At 43.9% G+C, this 12371-nt stretch overlaps 1 pseudogene; it reads left to right on the top strand.

The window, feature by feature from the left end:
- Positions 1-2860: 2860 nt before the first annotated feature.
- On the top strand, positions 2861-2936 carry LOC116829695 (U4 spliceosomal RNA; annotated as a pseudogene).
- Positions 2937-12371: the final 9435 nt, after the last annotated feature.

Below are 12371 nucleotides of genomic sequence, written 5' to 3'. Positions count from 1 at the left end.
AAACAACCCTCTCATGAGGGGAGGAGGAGGGAACCAGTTGTTAATATTCTGGCAGCTCATCACTGCACATAAGTGTTTGTGAAATGGGGATATATGCAGCCAGATTTCTACATCCAAACACAGAGATTGCTGGGGAACAGTTGTATCTTTGTTGTTGTATCTTGCCACCTCCTTAACGCCAGTTTGGGTGTCGATATTCTCAGTTCATAGCAACTGTCAAAAAATCCAACTGTCTTCATCAAAAGAAGGGAAAGGAATGAGGGAGTTGATAGACAATACTGTTTGTTAGAGACACAAAGTGGTGAGGTAATACCTTTTATTGGACCAACTTCCATTGGTGAGAGAGACAAGCTTTCGAGCCATACAGTGCTCTTCTTCGGGTCTGGGAAAAGGTACTCCCAATGTCACAGCAAAATGCAGGGTGGAACAGTTGTTTAGCATATGTAATTAGCACATATTGTAAGGGACATAGTCAAGGTAAAGTGGCATGATAACACTCCTGCAGTTCAGCAGCGTAGCTAGAGGGGGAGCTGAGCACATTTCCCAAATGTGGCACCTTTTTAACTCACTCACAAAAAAGCACCACCCGCTGTGGCATGGTCTTCAGCAGCAGGATCTTCACTCGCACCTGGAACTAGTGAAGGGCCTGCTGCCAAAGACCTGGAGCGCCGCCCAGTCAGTAAAAGTGCCGCAGAACGCAAAGCTGAGGAGGAGGGGGCTGGAAGGAGTGTTACTTTCCCTTTAAGAGAGCCCTGCCTCCCCACCCATGTGCAGTCCCTGAACCAATAGGAGCGGCCTGGAGGGGAAGGCGGGAGAATGAGAACCCGTCACAGCGCGGCCAGCCACGCCTTATTAGGGCAGGGCCTCACCCATGCGTGACGTCCACCGTCCAGCCGGGGCGAGGGCTCCAAGTGGTTTGCCTTGGCAGTGGCTGTGGAGCCAGGGCGGGGGGAAACCCAGGGACCCCAGGACCTGCCCGCCCCGTGGGGGCAGTGGCTGGAGCAGAGCCGGAACCGGCCAGCCCCTTGCGCAGCCTACAGGGAGAAGCGGCGGGAAGGCCCAGGGGCACCCCTGGCGGGCTGTGAGTGCCGGGAGGGAGGGGACAGCCGGGGGTGCAGAGAGACAATTTATAAGTAGGTTTCTCCTATTCTTCATGTCAGTTGGAAGAATTGTAATGCCAGCAAATTAATTATTGATGCCCCCCCCAATCTGTTGTCTCAGTGCAAGAAACCTCCATTTTTGGGCAATTATGCACAATTATTTCATTGCAGCTTTGATTCCTATTTCCAAATCCATTACTAATGAAAACATCCTAATAAAAGGTCGGATGATTTATATTTTACAGAAACTGTAGTTCATAATCAGTTATAGTTTAAAAAAAATTAAAAAAAACAAGCAAAGGGAGCTAGAAATCACCCTCACCTCTGGACCTCCCTCCCCCCACATTGCATTTTATCTACATGACTATCCATCCCATATTCATTTTTTTCTTGACTCTCATTGGCTGAAATAACATCCCATAATAGCTTTGTTCCATTGCTTGGAAAAAATGAAGCAATATTGATTTCAGGTTGTAATAAGCCTCCTGTCCCAAATCTGGACCTTAGCGTCCAAAATCTGGGTGCTTAGCATGACCCTCCAAGCAATATAAACTCTGCATCAAGATGACAATACAGGGCTATTGCTTATAAGAAAATATGAATAAACAGTCTGATTCAAAAAGATATCCAATTTAAACATTCCAGCAACTCCACACATGTAAATACAAAATACAATATAAACCTATTGCTTTTTCCTTTTGTACTCACAACTTGGGAACAGAAGGGTAGAAAGAAGCTTGGAGATAGAAAAAAAAAAGCTCTTCCTCATAGCCGAGAGAAAAACAAACAGAGCAGAACAAAGAGCCAAAGATATATTACAAAACTTCCTCCCCACAAATAGTATTGAATTCCAGTTCCACACCATGGGTTTAAAAAAAATGCCCCCCCCCACTAGCCCCCTCCTTTGGGATAGGTGTCAATGACTATACATAGTGCAAGGCAGTGGAGAATCAGACCTTTGTGCTTATTTAATGATGATCAACCTATATTATTTAGGTTTTTCATTTTAATTTAGGATATTTCTCATACAATCCTCCCCGCACAAGATATAAGAGATGTTAGCAGTTTCATCATTCCTTATTCACCTGTTTCAAACCACACTTACCGTACTAATTTTAAGAGTGTGTTGAGGCTTATATTTTCTTCATTATTCATAAATGGAAGAAATGTAAAGGTCTGATCAAGTCTGTTGAAAAGGGAAGAATTCCTCTCGACTTTAACAGCACTAAATCAGGCCCCAAGAATGAAGACGGTATGTAGGAATGACCCGGGCCCACAGGCCTGGGTGCCCCTTTAAATTGTGGGCATTTTGTTCTTGCTTGCAACTTGGCACACCCCTTTGATTATCGCAGGAATTTGGCCCCCCATCCTTCCCCCTTGCTTTCAACACAGGCGGCCTCGTCCTGCACCTGGCAGTGTTTTGTAGCTTCCCTCTCGCAGTTTCTCCACACTGACTACGTGTTTGCAGCTGGGATGTTTTGTAGATTTGCTATCTTTATGAGCTCGTGATCGGAAGATTTTTGTAGGAAATTTTGATTGTGCTGTGCATTTGCGCATGTGTAATCTTAGATAATAAAAGAGGCAGGTGAACTCAGAAAAGCAGCTTTTGCCTCCTCGGATTTCTACAACTTGGTGTCAAGTCTTTCCTTCAAGGTATAACAAAGGCTTCTAGAAAAAAGTAAAATTTGCTCACTTTTGGGGAGTGGGGTAGGGCAGGGAAATAACACTGTTCATAATCATACTGCAAGCACTATACTCTGTTCTTAGCTATCAGTATCATAACCAATGAAGTTAATCTGAGGTGTGATTATTGCTAGTTGAAAACTTTTCCCTGCAGACAGACTACAGCCCTTAGCATTTATCGGAACCGTTTGTTGGAGCCAGAGTCATTCACTTTATCTACAACTCTGATACCTGGCCATTTGGGAAGAATGAATCTCCAGCTCAGGGGAGAATGTGAAGATTTCTGCAATCTTTTGCTTTTTTAAAAAGAGTCATTATAGAATGAGGAATAATGCAAAGCTCTGTCTGTTTTAAGCAGGCACAACAATTTAAGTGATAACGAGGATAAATAAATTCACTTTTATATTTCTTGCTGTAAGGAGGCGCCCTGGCTCCCCGCCACACCTGAGAGGGATGAGCCAGAGCAGGCACCTCTGAGGGCGGAGCCAACGCCACCTGTCCCCGCCCCCCCCAGGAAGTCAAGGGGCGGGACAGGAAGTATAAAAGCCCGGGCCCAGAGCTCAGTTGTGGGTTGGCTGTTGAAGAGAACAGATGCTGAGGCCCAAGCTCCTGCTGGGCCCAACCTGCCCCATGCCTGGTATCCGGAGGAGCGCTGGCCGGACCTGCCTTGTGCCCAGTATCTGGAGGACCCCCAACTTGACCTGCCCTGCGGTCGCTATCTGGAGGAGCGCTGGCCGGACCTGCCCTGTGCCCGGTATCTGGAGGACCCCCAAGCTGACCTGCCCTGCGCTCGCTATCCGGAGGAGCAGTCGGAGTGTCCTGCCTCCCAGTATCCAGAGGAACCCATGGTCTGGGACCTCCTGAACGATGCCAGCGGAGGCCAGGTACAGGAAGAGGGGGGAATTGGAAGTAGCCCAGGGGTAGCTGACCCCAGTCTGGCTCCTGGGGACTGTGAACCCATGTCAGTATGTTGCGGCCTGGATTCCCCACTGACTGCAGTGAACCCCTGTCGCTGCTAGGGCCCTGGGCTGGGATGCAGTGGAGTGGGAGGGCCTGCATCCCCCCTGCCACCCGTCCAAGGGTGGCAGAGTCCCCCTCTCCTGAGCCTGAGGAGGCCTTCTGTGTAGACTCACTGTTTGTACTGTGTTTGCTCAGCCCGTGAGTGCAGGAGCTGAGCCTGAACTATTTACTGCCCTGCCCCGACCAAGGGCTTGGGCTTATCGACTGTGTTTGCTCAGCCCTGAAGTGCATGGCTGAGCCTGAACTATTTGCTGCCCCGCCCTGACCAAGGGCTTGGGCTCATAGACTGGGTTTGCTCAGCCCCTGTAAGGAGGCGCCCTGGCTCCCCGCTGCACCTGAGGGGGACGAGCCCCAGCACGACCGGTTTACACTTGCTTATCCCTAGATTGCATTAGAATGATATGCAGGCATTTGAAAGAAAATGACAAAGCATTTTTAAAATATTTAATGTAATCACCTTGATATTTATCTTCATCCTAATTCCTAGCACATTAATGAAAAAAAGTATTTGAGGACAAGAATCCATTGGATAGTGACACCCACTGTATCTTTGTCAAATGCCCCATTTTTATTCACTGTGTGTCGTCAATGTATTTACTGATAATTAACAGACAGTAACATATAAGGTGATTCCATTTTTTCCTATTCTAGGTATGGTGGAAACAGTGATTCAGAATAAAACCAAATTTCCAAATCTCAGTCTTCCATAGGATGGAAATTCCAAATTTTGATCAGTATGACACATGCTACACATTCTTAAATTTATCATATTAAGAATCAAATAAAATCCATAATATTTTAAAATTAAAAATTGATCAAAATGACATTCTTTGAATAATCATGATCCTTCAGGGCCAAAGCAAGGTGGATACAGGGACCGTTTTTCACTCGGAGTGCATTATAAAACATTTAATGAAAACATATTATACATGTATTTGGATGCACTTGTCAGCTTTTGGTGTGTCATATTTTCTTCTTTAATCTCAAGAAGAACAGTTCCTGCTCTATATATTTCAAGCAAATTTCTCTTATCACCTTAATTTAAACAAGTGCCTTATTATTCATGTAACCATCAGGGCATGAGAGATCATGTATACTTACCTTACTTTAGAGTAGATCCTATGCAAATATGTATACGTAGGGGGATTCTAACCAAACATTTACAGTAGTGTTAGCAAGTTCAGAATCAGATCCAAAGATCGACATGGTGCTGCACAGAGTGCTAGCCAGAGTCAAACTTAGCCACAGTGTGTACATAATAACCAGCAACTGGAAAGATCTTCACAGCTAGTCAAACTTTACATTCAACATTTTTTTCCAGTGAAAAATAGCTTTTTCCTCAAAACTGAAACTTTTTACAGAAAATTGGTTTAATGTTTTCTGAATTTTTTTTGATGCCCCACTCCTGCAAGCCTGTAAATGTATCAGATTTTGAAACAAAACATTTTATGGTTATTATTCCCCTGCCCCGTGTCTTCCTTTTCCAGTAACAAAATGTAAATAGGAAAAAAATGGAACCCCTCCCCCACAAATTTTTATTTTGCAGGGTTTGTTTTTGTTTAAAAATGAAACTAGACATTTAGGGGTCCTCCCCCCCAAAAAATGTTCAAAATCAGAATTGTAATTTTTTTATCCAGCTCTAGTCATGACTTTGACATCACTGGGATTACACAGTGTATATCTCATAACAGAGCTTCGCCCTCTGAACTGAGAGTATGAATAGCATAGGCCTCTTCATTCCACACCCACCAAATGCTAGAAAGATAGTCTTGTGTATAAGGTTGTGATGGGTTCGGTCACAGACATACTCTTGGGACTGTCACTTGATGTGCTAGGATTACCTCTGAGCCTGTTTTCCACACCAGCGTGGGACTTCAGAACCCTGCCTTGTTGAGCCAGACATGCTAGCCTGCTGCAGCCCAGCCTCGGAGTCTAGACCATGCCCCCAAAGCTGCAGGCTTTAACCAAAAACAGCTGAGCATGGCACTTATCTCCAGCACCCAGACATAAGTGGGATCCAAACCCCAAATAAATCTGGATTACTCTCTATAAAGCTTATAGAAGATAAATTCATAAATTGTCTGCCCTCTACAATACTACTAGAGAGGTATGCACAGCTGTTTGCTCCCCAGGTATTAATCACTCTGAGTTTATCAATAAACAAAAGTGATTTTATTAAGTATAAAAAGTAGGATTTAAGTGGTTCAAAGTAATAACAGACAGAACAAAGTAAGTTACCAAGCAAAATAAAACAAGCAAGTCTAAGCCTAATACATTAAGAAACTGATTGCAGGTAAATCTCACCCTCAGAGATGTTCCAATAAGGATCTTTCACAGACTAGATTCCCTCCTAGTCTGGGCCCAATCCTTTCCCCTGGTACAGTTTTTGTTAGCTCAGGTGGCAGCTAGGGGATTTCTCATGACTGTCACCCTCTTTGTTCTGTTCCACCTCCTTTTATAGCATTGGCACAAGGCAGGGATCTTTTCTCTCTCTGGATCCCCACCTCTCCTTCTAAATGGAAAAGCACCAGGTTTAAGATGGATTCCAGTATCATGTGACATGGCCACATGTCACTGTAAGACTTCATTCTTCATTACTCATGGGCTGGCACACACATATAGAGGAAGGCTTGCAGGTAAATAAACCATTTACCACCAATTGTCCTAGTCAATGGTAGCCATCAAGATTCTAAACCACCATGAATGGCCCACAATTTGCATAATTACAACAGGACCTCAGAGTTATACTTCATATTTCTAGCTTCAGATACAAGAATGATATATTCATACAAATAGGACGAACACACTCAGATTATAAGCTTTGTAAAGTATCATTATAAGAGACCTTTTGCATAAAGCATACTCCAGTTACATCATATTCATAAGCATATTTAAGGTATTAGCCCAAGCCTCAAGAGACAGGTGTTCAAGGTCCAACTGAGTCATGTATGACTTATGAAATTGGGCAAGTCACTTCCTCTCTGTGTGGCACTTGCAAAACAGGAGAAGGGAATCATTTTATAAGTAAGGCCACAAAGAACTCTCAGTGGAGTACTATAAACATACGTTCATTAATGCTTGCAAGGTAATCCAATGCTAGTGGGCTCATTCCAGTACATAGATAAATCCTGACGTACACTGCACTGAGTGGTATATCTTTCACTAGCATTCTCTCCAGTAAGTTGCCCTTCTCTGAGTACACTTGCTTCATTCAATTGTCTTTTAATCCCCAGCTGGCATCCTCTAGCTGTATGTAAAAAAAGTCTAGTACAGCTTCAGATAATTATGCATACCTTTTAATGCCTCTTTCAGCTACATCTTAAAAGGCTAGAAGAAGAGACAGCAATGTTAAAGATGGCTTTTCTTTCCCCTTTGGTAGAGGAAATCTTTCTACTGACAAAATTATCCTGGCTCTTATTTTCTCTCCCAGACTATTATCATTATGATTTTTAAAAAAGCATGTCTTTGGTGCAAGAGCAAAACAAGGAAGCCAGTTTAGTACCTGGGATGCTGAGCTTTCTACTACTACAAGAATGAACACCAAACTCACCAACATCTCAGCAACCCTGCTTAAAAGGAGCAAAGAGAAATGGTCATAAAGACCCAACAGCCGAGTCAGTTTAGAGAGAAAAAAAGCACAGTCAAGGTAAAAGAAGACACACCTGATTAGTCTTTCCCTCTCTGGAAAAAGGTTCCAAAACAAGAAACAGCACACAATAAGAGTTGTCATAAATAATGGCATAGAGGTCTTAGCCAAAAATCATATTAAGCCCTAACTCAGAGCTTCCTTGACTAAGCCCCCTGCTACTCACATTTCTGGGGTTTTCTAATCCTGGCTCCTGTGACTCAGGCTCCCATTTGTTATCCAGCTGCACCTATGCTAATCTGGCTGCTGTAATTAATAGTCCAGCCACCATCCCCCTTAGTTCTCTACTCAGGTATATGTACTTGCAAATTTGTCCTTTTTCTAGGAAGGGTAAAAAGAAAGAACTACTATTGCAGTAAGTAGGAAAAAAATAAAAGAAGAACATGCTTTCACTGTTCTTTCATATCACATTTACTCATATGCTCACACCAGACAAATCAGGGAAGCCCAAAAGTGAAAATCATGGGGAGAAAAAAGGCTCAGCCAGTCTCTTACAGAGACAGATCACATCATCATGGAAATACTGAACACAGTAAGGGAAACATGCTCAGCTTATGTCGGGGCAGAGATGCCAGTTTCAGGAAAAGGTGAACATTTTTGGTAGCCAGCAGTTTCAGTGGACAAAAAAACTTAACATTTTTCCAGTCACAGGGATGTCACGCATAACTGTTATTCTTCCTCCTGCTACCATGGCACTGCAGTATGATAAACTTTTGTTGTGCTCACAGTGTCATGGAGACCCCCTACACAGCCTGGCAAACTAGTCCAGCAGAAACACAGTGTGTTGGATGAGACTGGGCATTTTGCGGGAATGCAAGTCCATTCCATACTCAACACATAAAAGCATTAATATGCCTAGGTACACTCTGCACTCAATTCCCAGTCTTCCTGGAAAAGTGTGCTTTCTTGAGCATCAAGGTACTATCAATACTCAGCTAAGTTCCCTTTTTTAAAACACCACAGAGGTAGAAGAAGCAGATGGACAGTCTATAGCCCACACCTATTGCAGGCATAGCTGCTGAAGACAATAACATGCACTTTCATTATAGCAGAGAAATCAAAACGCAAATAGGACATAAATGATGGTGGAGAAAATAGGGGAAAGATAAGGGCCAAAACCAAGTAGAATGGGTAAATGCTAATGAAAAGGCTCTTTTCATAAGAGGGAAAAAGAGATGCTAGGGAGAAAGCAGACTCCACCACTAAATGGGATGAATTATTAATAATAATGACTCAATAATGGCTAACTCAATACTGAACTCCTTTTAAATATCTGCCTTCAGCAAGAACAAATAAGGACAAGAAACTCAGACAATGATGAAGCAATGAAAACTTTGTATGAACAGTTATTGATAAAGAGCGGGTTAGGGAACACTAGGAAAAATGGGAACAAACACCTTCCGTGCTTCCTCTGATGTTCTAAACCCGGAGGATTCAGTTGCAGCAGCAGAGCTGGGGAGCAAGAACTGGAATTTCTCTTGCCCAGAAAATTCTGCCTTTCCAAAATTGTTTTCATTGGAATCCAACATGCATTTTATTTATTTTTTTGCAAAATTCCAGGCAGAGAGCTGGCTAGCCAGAAAGCCAGCTTCCCATTTGAGGAGCTGGCCATCCAGGGAGCTGGGTGGCCCAAGAGCTAGCTTGCTGGTGAACCCAGGGAGCCAGAAAGCTGAGAACCTGGCTAGGTAGGCAGCCTAAAAAGTTAGGCAGCCAACTATCTGGAGAGTCTGGGTAAGTGGGGACCCTGGGAGCTCGGGGAACCAGGTGGCCCAGAAGGCAGAGAGCCAGGAAGCCTGCCCACCTGACAGGCTGGCAGAAAATCAGGCAGGTAGTTTGGCTGGCTAGCCAGACTGTTCAGTGGGAGCCATTTTGAAGGAATCTATATGTACCCAAAGAACATTTTGATTCCATCTAATCAGCATTTTCAGACAGAAAACTGTTCCATTGGAATTTTTTTGATAGCCTTTCTGCAGTAGTGTCTCACTGCTCTATTTGGAGATGAGCAGGCTCAGCCAGTAAAGAGGATCCTCCTTGTAATTGTGAAATCAGATTTTTCCCATGTGGTTTCCTTAAATAGTATTAACCTCGTAGAGGTACATGCACACAGGTTCCTCCCTTAAATCCTGTCAACTGGATCATCACTGTGACCCACTGTGCCTGGAGCAGCCCTTACTCAGGGGTTAATAATGAAGTTAGACTCACCAACCAGTCACAAACTGTGCTCCTGATCCCCCCACACTGGTTATCAAGAAGCTAAAAAAGAAATCACACAGCCCCCTTTATTGCCTTCCAGTTCTCTGACTCCCAATGAGCACCTCGGTCCAGTTCAGCGAGAAGCTATTTGAAACTTTGCTCACTATACAAAGGCTGCTACATTACCAGGTCAATATCAGTTTTGATGTTACCCAAAATACTACACTGCCCAACCATCCTTTAGTGTCTAAAATTAAAGGTATATTATAAAAGAAAGAAAGAACAAGAAGAGAGATGTTAAATGGTAAAGCAGTCAGATACATACAGAGACTTCAAAGTCCATATATCAGGTTCTTAGCAGTATTGGTGAGTAGGCTGGCTTGAAAGTCCCTCTTGAACACATCCAAAGCTTGGATGGGTCATTCAGTCCTTTGTTCAGAGCTTCAGTTTGTAGAAAAGTTACTTCAGAGGTAAAAAGCAGGAATGAAGACAAAATAGAGATGATGCAGCTGCCCTTTATATTCCTTTCACCATGTGGCTTGTATTTTCCTGTGTCCCAAACACAAGCTTCAGGGCACATTGCATGGAAAAACCTTAGATTTCTCTGTCCATAGGCATGCCCCTACAATCCCGCTGACTCATAAGGTGTATCCGCTGGCTCCTTTCAGTGGGTTCATTGTACTGCTGATGATCCTTGATGGGTCATTGAACAGGCTAGGCAGTGCTGATGCCAGTCTGTCCGGAGGTGTCACCCAGAAACACAGCACAAGTTTGGAAATAGAGATATACCATACATATCTATAACTTACAATACAAAGGTGATACAAACAAGATCATCATACTTGGCAAATCATAACATTTTCATTATATGGTATGTCTGGAAAGATTTCTTGCAGTTTTATAATATTGCTGTTAACAATATCATAAAGCGTCCCCCATATTCCATACAGTGTCACAATTATTTTATTTATTTAACCATCGCCGCTAAAACATACACCTACTTCCCCTGCCCCCCAAAGGGAGGCAGTGTTGCCCTGGGGAGAGAGAACTGGACTGGGACTAAGGACAGCTAGGTTCTATTAATAAGACTCCAGAATTACAGTTGTCTGTATTATATTCATTAATTTGGAACTGCATTTGTGATGATTCACTAAGTCAGTGTTTCTCGAGTGGTGAATTATGACTCCCGGGGTGGTTGTGCAAGGAAACTGAAGGGGGTGAAATATTTGCAAAGTATCATAATGAAACGTTCAACTGAAAGCAAAGGAATCTTGCTCCCTTGTTCCCATACACCCTTACTCTTCAAGGTCAAGTATTCTTTCTCTGTTTATCAAAAACACACCCACACAATTCAAGTATATAGGTGTTTCATTGTTGTCACTGAAAGGATACTGAAGAACCATTTTGTGGAAACAAGAAAAAGGATAAATCAAGAGCTAAAAGGCAACATAGTGTCAAAATTGACAGTCTTACTCATATTTAACAATGAATGCCAATATATTAATTTCGGTAGCAATCAATTAAAAAACACATAAAAGGCAACCAGAAACATGGATCATTGACAATTGAAAACAAACATTTCATTTTCTTTAAAGAGATGGAAATCTCAAGCATAGTAAATAATATATTTCTGCATCTTATTACAATATACATTTCCAATAGTCGTTCAGTTTCTTCTTTCAAAACAAATTAGCAGTGCAGTGATACTAATATATATTCTTCAGAAAGTTTTTGGTATGAGACACTCCACCAGCTAAACTATCTGAAATTTGTTTTTTTGAAATCCTCTCCAAACTTTTCTCACATCTGAAAAAAGAGACGGTAACACAGTACGCGTATGCTTGACAGTATGCTTGTCATGAACAACTACATATCCTCTTTCATCTATATATCATGCTGCCTGCAGGAAGAACTCATGGAATGGGCTGTTTGTTTTACACAAAGTAGCCCACATTTCATAGCAATTCTTTGTAAAGAACAATAATAGACACTGTTGGAAAGCTTGGAGTAAAAGCCTCTTCCTTCCCATATCACTAGTAATCTTTAAATCACCATCCCATCCCCATACTGCCTTCCAGTAGCTGAGGCTATCAACTAAAGTACAGTCTGCTGCAGTTTCTGCCCTCCTTCTACTTGTAAATATGCACAAAGTAGTTCGCAAAAATAGGTGTTTGGATGCATCTTTCAAAATAAGGCAAAAAATGTTAGACCAGGGGCCGGCAACCTACGGCACGCGAGCCGATTTTGCCTGCCACATGGCTGCTGGCCGGGGTCCAGGCCGCTGGCCCCGCTCAGCATCCTGCTGGCCTGGGGTTCCAATCACTCAGCCCACAGGAGGCTGAGCGGGGGTGGCGGCCGGGACCCCAGACCAGCGGCAGGTGCACCCCCCCAGCTCCCCCCCACCGCGCTCAGGTTCTGCGGCTCCTGGGAGTGTGAGCTGCCGGGACGCGGGGCCCTGAGCCTGCTGCAGGAGGGATCGTGGCAGTGGCTCACACTCCCGGGAGCTGTAGAGCCTGAGTGTGGCAAGGCGGGACCGGGGGGCACATGGGGACAGCCGCCCGCATGCATCCACTGCAGGAGCCCTCTGGGGAGGACACTGGGCCACAGCCCGGGTGGGCACGCCCCCCGGCTCCCCTCTCACTGCACACAGGTTCTGCAGCTCCCGGAAGTGTGAGCTGCTGCTGCTCCTCCTGCAGCTCCCCCCCTCCGACTGCCTCAGCACTCCACGT

Source organism: Chelonoidis abingdonii, chromosome 5 (assembly GCF_003597395.2).
Source record: "Chelonoidis abingdonii isolate Lonesome George chromosome 5, CheloAbing_2.0, whole genome shotgun sequence".
Classification (NCBI taxonomy): Eukaryota; Metazoa; Chordata; order Testudines; family Testudinidae; genus Chelonoidis; species Chelonoidis abingdonii.
This window is presented reverse-complemented; position numbering and strand designations above follow the sequence as displayed.